Source organism: Pelmatolapia mariae, linkage group LG23 (genome assembly GCF_036321145.2).
Source record: "Pelmatolapia mariae isolate MD_Pm_ZW linkage group LG23, Pm_UMD_F_2, whole genome shotgun sequence".
Taxonomy (NCBI): Eukaryota; Metazoa; Chordata; class Actinopteri; order Cichliformes; family Cichlidae; genus Pelmatolapia; species Pelmatolapia mariae.
The window spans coordinates 34,049,840-34,059,389 of NC_086246.1; positions in this window are offsets into that span (position 1 = coordinate 34,049,840).

Sequence of the window (9,550 nt, forward strand, 5' to 3'; positions counted from 1 at the left end):
TCTGAACAGTGTCAGTGGTATATGTGGTTCAGATAGATGATTGGTAAGGTCTGGTGCAGTCATATATGTTGTATTAAGATTTAAGATTGAACTACTTGTCCTTTAAATTACGTACGTATGCCTGTGCTTACTCAGCTAAATTAACAATCCTCTCAAAATGCTTTAAGGGTAACTTACAATACCTTAATACGGAATACTGTGCAACTCTTGAGCTATCCCGTGTTCTTTATGTTTTGCTTGCAAAATGGATGTTAGAGCAATTAATTGAAATGTGCAAACATATGTGATGTACAGTATGTAAGGCAAGTGGAGCTTTTGTAATTCTAGCAAACTTGAAAATCAATATTTGACCACCTTTATTCTTCAACACAGTTTGAACTCTCTTTGGCAATCGTTATTTATTTCTTTCTGGAATATTTTTCCAGGTTTCTCTCTCCTGACCTCCTTCTATAGAGACAAAATAGTCTGATACACAGGCCATGTTGCATGTGCACAGAAGGTTTTGAGATACTTTTCACAGTGTAAGCTTTCCACAAATCCACATATGTAGGCTGTGTTTAAGTGCACTGGAAAACTGGAACATCATGAACATACATTCATATGTATTCCTGTGTTACTTCCAATAAAACACCTTTTCTTTTAAATAAGGTGGTTCGCTCGTCGTCCCTCAACTAAAATGAAAATCAACAAACTCTATAATATTCAATACATGTTATTGTATGATTATGGTTACATGTTTTAAACAAGGTACAAACACGTTACTAATAATTGTGGAACAGTTTATCCACTGGAGAAACTGCAAATAAAGAGAGCAATTTTCAGCTGCTCTCAAAACCTCACCTGTGCTGAACTTGGCTGATAGACGATTCAAGGTCATCTCACATATCTCACATACCACCTGACCTTTTATGTGCTTTTTGATTGGACCCTGGATGACCTGTTCTTTACCCTTGTTTTTGTGACATTTTAGTGTGCAGTAGATTTCCTCTGCTGTGTTAAAATGGCAACTCTAACTTGATTAGTACAGCAGTTCAGTTTCTTTCCATTGAATTAAATGAAAAAAAAAAAAGAATCTGTTTTTGGTGCAATCTTTGACGTAAAACTGTTGAGTCATAGCCAGAAAACCAGCTTTCATCACATCACCGTCATCACTGAGTTGTTTCTGCTTTGCTTCTGTTCTCAGATTTTTGCATTTCAAACTGTAAGTGAGAACAATCCCTGAGTTGGGTAGCTCTCTTCTCTTATAGTAAACAAGGTGAGAGAAAAGGCACGACTGGCTCATAAAAAGTCACTGATGCCAAAATCTAAAAATGATGTTATGCTGTCATCAATCCTTAATATGTATCTACAGCAGATTCAACCTATTGCACATATCACTTAAATATTGGGTTGTACTTGTTTTTCAGAATTTATTGTTATCTGTAAGCATTCCAGTTCTGCCATCTGAACACGACCACTTTTGGCTAAGGACTCAACAGCACCATAAGACCAATATTGGTTCAGTGGTTAATGGCAGAAATCCAAATTCATATTTACATATTTCTGCCACTCTGTTATTTACTGTGTGAACTACAGTGCGATCCTCTAATATTTAAAGGCCTAACAGTTTCTGTAATAGCAACAGTGTGTGAGCATAGATGGGCAGGTGGGACAGCAGCAGCTGGCTGTTTATACAGGACACAGCATAATGAGGCCCATGCAGGCAACCGCAGAGAATGTACACCTCAACAGCTTGGCGACAGATGTTGAGCACACTCTCTGAGGGTAGCCTCGGCCTGCAGGAGTTGTGTGAGATAAAAAGGAATGACGTTTGGATTGAGACTAAGACAAGGAGGAAAAAAAAGAGAGAGAGAAATCTGTGGTTCTCTGTTGGCTTGTTGGGACAGTGGAAGGTGGTGGGATGAGGTGGAACTGATTTTTGAAGAATGTTTAAAGACAGCTGAAAATGGATATATAGAGAATATGTACAAGTTTGGTCATGCAAACACATAAACCTGCTTTGATTTAGAAGTAGGTACTCCAGGTTCCATTTCCATGCATACATAAAGCATAGACATAATGAGCGAGTACTTAGCAGAACAAAAGGAAAATCAGGACCAGATTCCCACCTGTATAAACAAACAGTAAATTCAGTAATCTGCCAAAGCATAATGTGACTATAATATTTATGTAATTTCCTATTCATGTTGTACTGCCCTCACTGTTCCACCTGAGCATAGCTAAACAGACAGATAAACTCCCCGAAGTGACAGGTGCATCGTCCTAATTAAGATATTTCCTTTGATGTTTTGACAGGGTAAACTGGAAGAAACTAACAAAGCATATTTTCAGCCAGTGGTATGCAACAAACAAATATATTATAAAATATATGCAAAAGTGACATTCAGTTTGTTCCTTCAGTTTGTACAGATACAGAACAAATGGAAAAGAATACATGTGAACATATAATATGATTCAGTAAGAAGCCAACAAAGCCAATTTAAAGCTACATACTCGATATCTGTTACATTCACAACTAATCTAACTTCTGTCCCTGTTGCTCAGAATTTTAGTAGCAGACTGATCGTCCCGTCCAGAGGGGCACTCCGCTTACATTCAACTAGGGTACATGCCAAGATGATAAGGATTGCATCCCAAGTTTGTGTGTACTTGTGGTTACATAAATGTCCAATTATGTAGTTTTACCCGACTACATTTTAAAGTAACATACTGTACATTTCAGTTAATTACATCTAGATAACAGGTTTACTTACTTAACATCTGCTTGTTTTCAATATACTACTACTAGTGAACGCACGCAAAGCTACTGGTCCGGACGGGATTCCCGGCCGCGTCCTCAAGTCATGCGTGGCTCAGCTGGCTGGAGTGTTTACACACATCTTCAACCTTTCCCTCTCTCTGTCTATAGTCCCAGCCTGCTTCAAAATGGCCACCATCGTCCCTGTACCCAAATCCTCCACCATCTCCTCATTGAACGACTGGCGACCTGTAGCCCTGACCCCCATCGTGAGCAAATGCTTCGAGAAGCTGGTCAGGGACTTCATCTGCTCTGCACTACCCGACTCACTGGACCCTCTACAGTTCGCATACCGCCACAACAGGTCCACTGATGATGCCATAGCCCTGACACTCCATGCTGCCCTGTCACACCTGGAGAAGAGAGACACGTCTGTGAGAATGCTGTTTGTAGATTACAGCTCAGCATTCAACACCATCGTTCCCTCGAAGCTGGACAGGAAACTGCAGGATCTAGGACTGAGCAGCTCCCTCTGCAGCTGGATCCTTAACTTCCTGTCTGACAGACGCCAAGTGGTCAGGCTGGGTAGCACCACCTCATCCCCCATCACACTGAACACTGGTGCTCCACAGGGGTGTGTACTGAGCCCTCTCCTGTATTCACTCTACACCTACGACTGCATGGCCACTAGAAACTCCAACATCATTGTGAAGTTTGCGGACGACACTACAGTGGTGGGTCTTATCACCAACGGTGATGAGACGGCCTACAGGGAGGAGGTCAGCGCCCTGACCCACTGGTGTCAAGACAACCATCTCACCCTCAACGTCGCAAAGACAAAGGAGTTGATAGTGGACTTCCGGAGGTGCAGAGAAGTACACACCCCCATCACCATCAACGGCGCTGCTGTGGAGAGAGTGAGCAGCTTCCGCTTCCTTGGTGTACATCTGGCTGAGGATCTTACGTGGTCAGTACACATAAAAAAAACAGTGAAGAAGGCGCAGCAGCGCCTCTTCTTTCTCAGGAGACTGAAAAGATTTGGCATGAGCCCCTGCATCCTCAGGACCTTCTATCTCTGCGCCATTGAGAGCATCCTCACTGGATGCATCACCACCTGGTACGGCAACAGCACCGCTTACAACGGCAACAGCACCGCTTACAACCGCAAAGCTCTCCAGAGAGTAGTGCGGTGTGCTGAACGGATAATTGGAGGTGAGCTTCCCTCCCTCCAAGACATCTACAGGAAGCGGTGCCTGAGGAAAGCGGGGAGGATCATCAAGGACTCCAGTCACCCTAGCCATAAACTGTTCAGACTACTTCCATCAGGAAGGAGGTTCTGCAGCATCCGGTCCCGTACCAGCAGACTGAGAGACAGCTTTTTCCACCAGGCCATCAGACTGCTGAACACGTCATAGACACCTCACCTTCACTACTGGAACTTCAACATTATGCACTCCATACTGTACATTAATGCCACTGTTTTGCACATGTCAACTACCAACCTCTGTATATTTTATATATCTTATTTTATTGTTTACTCTATTTCATTTGTAAAATATGTATATACACACTCACATACACACACACACACACACACACGTAGAAAAACATATTTAGTATACACATCCAGTAATGCATATACTCTTATATATTGTACATATATTTATTACTTTCAGATTTAGCCATTCTTATATTTTGCTTGTTTTACGTTATTGTATTTTTGCACAACTCTGTTGCTTGTGAAGCTCGCACACAAGAATTTCACTCTCATGTACTGTACCAGTGTACCTGCACATGTGACGTGACAATAAAAGTGATTTGATTTTGATTTGAATATATGGTCAAGTCCATCCATCCACCTTCTTCTTAGCTGAGGCCAGGTCGTGGGGGCAGCATCCTAAGCAGAGAAGCCCGGACCTCCCTCTCCCTGACCACCTACTCCAGCTTATCCGGGGGAACACCAAGATATTCCCAGGCCAGCCAAGAGATATAATCTCTCCAGCGTGTCCTGGGTGTCCCTCGGGGTCTTCTCCCAGTGGGACTTGCCCAGAACACCTCACCCAGGAGGCGCTCACAGGGCATCCTTTAAGATGCCTGAACCACCTCAACTGGCTCCTTTTGATGTGGAGGAGCAGCAACTCTACTCTGAGCCCCTCCCAGATGGCTGAACTCCTCACCCTATCCTATCTCTAAGGAAGAGTCCAGCCACCCTTCGGAGGAAGCCCATTTCTGCTGCTTGTATCTGCGATCTCATTCTTTCGGTCACTACCCACAGCTCGTGACCATAGGTGAGGGTAGGGATATAGATCGACTGGAAAATCTAGAGCTTCTCTTTTACACTCAGCTCTCTCTTCACAATAACGGACCGGTACAGCGTCCGCATCACTGCAACCACAACACCAATCCATCTCCCGCTCCCTTCTCCCATCACTCGTGAACAAGACCCTGAGATACTTGAACTCATCCACTTGGGGCAGGAACTTGTCTCTGACGAGGAGTAGGCACTCCACCCTTTTCCGGCTGAGGACCATGGCCTCAGATTTGGAGGTGCTAATTCTCATTCCCACCGCTTCACACTCGGCTGTGAACCGTTCCAGTGCAAGCTGGAGGCCATCACCCAATAAAGCCAACAGAACCACATCATCTCCAAACATCAGAGATGAGATTCTGAGACCACCCAAGTGAAAGCCTTCCGCCACTTGGCTACGCCTAGAAATTCTGTCCGTAAAGATTATGAACAGAATTGGTGACAAAGGACGGCCCTGGTGGAGTCCATCACCCACCAGGAACAAGTCCAACTTATTGCCGGCTATGCAGACCAAGCTCTTGCAACAGTTATGTTCTATAAAGATGTTTGTTTATAAGAACAATTGCTTGTTGCACCTATAATGCTTCAAACCTTACAGTTCAGAAATAAATATAATCTGTTTTTACAAGGCAAAATATTTTATATTATTTATATCATTAAGTTTACTGATTTTTTTTTATTGCTCCTTCCATTTTTCCCATTTAAATTAGTTGTGAAAAGAAATTAGGAAACACTGAAGGTACAAATTGGTTTCTGGAATCCGTATTGAGAGGTTTTATTATTAGTGTTTTGTCGCTATGTTGATGTTTTTGGAGCCTGAAATGTCCATAAATTACAAGAGAAAAAGTGCAAGTTACCATTTTCCAATACATGCCAACACCAACATGTCAGTTTAGTGATTGTAGAAGTTGCCTAGACCCAAAAATATCAAAATGAATCAACTGTGAAAGATATTCACTCACTGCACAAGTTTTTAGGTTAACTAGAGAGAGGAAAAAACGTTGTTTTTTGTTGTTTTTCCCCTGTATCAACATATGAGTTACAGTTTCAAAATGGTATTTTAAAATGACGATACTCCCACTTTGAAATAGCACCCACAGACACCTGACTGCCGGTCAGTTTCCAGCCAATTTTCAGGCAGGTCATGGTGCTGGGAGTTCCAAACCCTTCACCTGGTTTTTATCTACTTCTGACTGTGATCAAGCCCCTTGCAGAAACATATGTTATTGTAATATTTTAAAGTGGTCTTGGGCAATAGTTCTTCATGCTTTCTGTAGGTCTTTCAGTGTTTCAAAAAAAAAAAAAAAAAAAAAAAAAAAAAAATTATATATATATATATATATATATATATATATATATTAGGGGTGCAACGATACACAAAATTCACGGTTCGGTTCGGTTCGATACTTTGGTGTCACGGTTCGATATTTTTTTGATACAAAAAATGTTCATGCTTTTTTAATTTGTCATTTATTAAAATTATAAATATATATTTTAACTCAAAAGTACAGTTTTTAAATTTAATGTTGCTGAAACGACAAAGTAATAAAAACATAAATATCTCATGGAGAAATCCCTCATCTTTGGAAAAGAGAGTTTATTACAGAGAAATGGCTCTTTCCAAAATAAAAGCTATACTATACGCTTCTTCTGGGGTATACTCTCAGCAGCATATTAAACATATCAGGTCCCCATAAGGAGAATCATGTGCTAACGGCTGTCTAAATGACTCAGGTAAAGTTTGTAGCATGCGTGCTTGTTGTTGTTTTTGTCTGCTTCCACTTGTCTTTGCATTAGGATGATGTCGGAGTAAATGTGCAGTCATATTCGTTGTGTTCCCACTAGTGCTGTCAGCGTTAATCTGAAATGACATTAATGCCACAACACGGCAAATCTCCGTTAACGAGCTACCGCGGATCGCCCCGTGCGTGGGGCTGGACAGCGTCAACACGTTAACGAGCAAACTGCGCTAAGCACTAGTTCCCACCCATGTAATTGAGCATTGCCTGGCACATCCGACATACTGTTTTACTTTTGTTCATGATGCGCTTACCTTCAGGGTCATACTTCATATGAAGACCAAAACAGTTCCAAAGGCCAGATCTGAATGAGGGTGGGGGAGGTTCAATTTGCCATGTTGCAACGAGCTAAGCTTCTGTCTTGCTAGCTTGCGCTGCGCTCAGTGGCTCTGCGCTCGACAGTGCAGCCTAGGCGGAGTAGTCGAACGCAGATCCACTGAGCTCTCAACACAGACAGCATCGTCAGAAGAAAAGTTGATAAAATAAATTAAAAATTTTATATTGTTCGATACACATGCGTACCGAACCGAAAGCACTGTATCGAACGGTTCAATATCGATACGAGTATCGTTGCACCCCTAATATATATATATATATATATATATATATATACATATATACATATTAATTATATAATAATTTTAGGAGCCCTGATCCAAAAAAAGAAAAAAATAGCCGGTAGTAAATAAATGACTTCTCTTATAACTCTTGTGAGAACACAACAATTTGCAAATGTTTTTCTTCATGGTGGTTAGAGATGGTACCACTTGTGGATATGACACTGGTGGGGGATCAGGAGGACCAGCCAAGAATTGGTTGTAGTCCTCTCACTGACCAGCCATCAATTTTAAGTAGCTGTATCTGGAGGAAGCTATGAACATTGACCTGAATTACGGCCCTTGCTCTGCCTTCATTTTTCAGGCCTGGAGATTGCACTTGTTCAGCACCAACCTAAATGTGCCACAAATCATGCACTGAACTAGTTGTTACGAGCCTTAACAGCATCACTTGTTCAACCTGCCATTACGGATGAGACTGAGATAAGAGGTTGATTTGCTTAATAGCGTTTCCTAATATTCGTGCGGCCATCAGCCTTACTTCCTGATTTGTCTGTGAGATTTAGTACAGCACAGATAGAAAGGACTTGTTAGTAAATTGTCTTTTTTCCCTGCTGCTGTCAGATATGATGATGGTTTGAGGACAATGGCTAATGTTGAGCCTAAAAGCCTTGTGTTGAGTATGAATCATGTTCGAGTGCTTTTGGTGGTGATATATGCCTCCCTGAGTGGCATTTACTTGGAAATAGCCATATTTGTGTGTTTAATGGGAGTGTGTATTTTGAGGGTGTGAGATTGGGTGTGAATGTGTTGGCTGTCTTTCTTTAGACTATTGAGTGACAGCCTTTTTCCAGACAATTGTACACCCCCACAAGAGAAAGAGACAAAGTGAGAAAGGCGAAGAGATAGAGAGACAAAGAGAAAGTTGCAAACAGGCACACAAAGTTAGTTTCCATTTTCAGCACGTGTCAAGTGATTTTCTTTTATATTTGCTTCAATTTTTTTTTACATTTTTTTATGCTAATGTCTAGCGTACACAGACATATAATGCGTCTTCCCATACAATGTTGCTTTACTATTTTAGAACACAAAGATTGCTCAGAGATGGCTTCAGACGTATTGGTGTGTTTAATGTTTTACTTGCGTCAATGTAGCTCCATTAACAAAAAGAAAAAAAAAAATCTTGTTGCATAAAATGCATATTTTCAAATCATCTGTGCAGTAGCTTCTGAAAAAGGATTCTGCTTGCTTCAAGCAAACAAGAAAATGATTTGCGAATATAAGGAGATTGCGTTTACTGGCACTGACTCAGAATTGTTAATTTGACACGTCATAATTCAAAGAAACTATATTTGGATGGAAGCAGTTTGTGATCTGGGAGAATGGGAACACATGTGAGTATGTATGCGCTAGTGTGACTTAGTGAAATCTGTATATAGCAGCATAAACCACAGGAAGCCCAGCTGCCATCAAACCAGGGAGGAATAGTGCCATGAGAATGAAAGAGAGAGTGAAAAAGTGTGGAGGTGGGAGTTAGGAAGCGGACAAAGATGACGAGTCACAGAAGTTGAACTAACAGCACAATGGAGAGGGAAAGAGAGAGAAACAGTGGCAGGGCAGTGAATGATGGTAGTAGGCGGATGCACCCATGCAGCTCTTTATCAGAGCTCGACCGTTGTTTTCTCTGTTGCATATAAATAGCTGTTTATATTTGTTTCATAGAGTGTATGCCTATTGTTGTTAGCCGTAGGGAAGGTGGGTAGTGCTGGCCTTCATTCTGAAGAGAGTCGATGTATGCAAGTGTGTGAAGTTGCTCCTTTTCCTGTCTTTATGAGAACCATTTTAACTTTCAGACCATAGTTGTGGAGACTTAATTTACAGAGTTATTGTGTTATTCTAACTTCCACAGTGTTTTTGTTTCATGAATAGCATGATTAAGATCAACCACGATAGGCAATGTAACAGGAAGAGCAAGACAGTTGGGTGCACAAGTCCAGGGGTTGTACACACACCATTAACAATACAATATATTCAAATCAACAAAGGTTCAGTGAAGACATCTTATCCAAAACTTCTGCTGTTTTGGATAGGATGAATATTTGCAACAGTGACCAATCTCCATATCAGATGCTGAGAGGAAGTGTCAGTC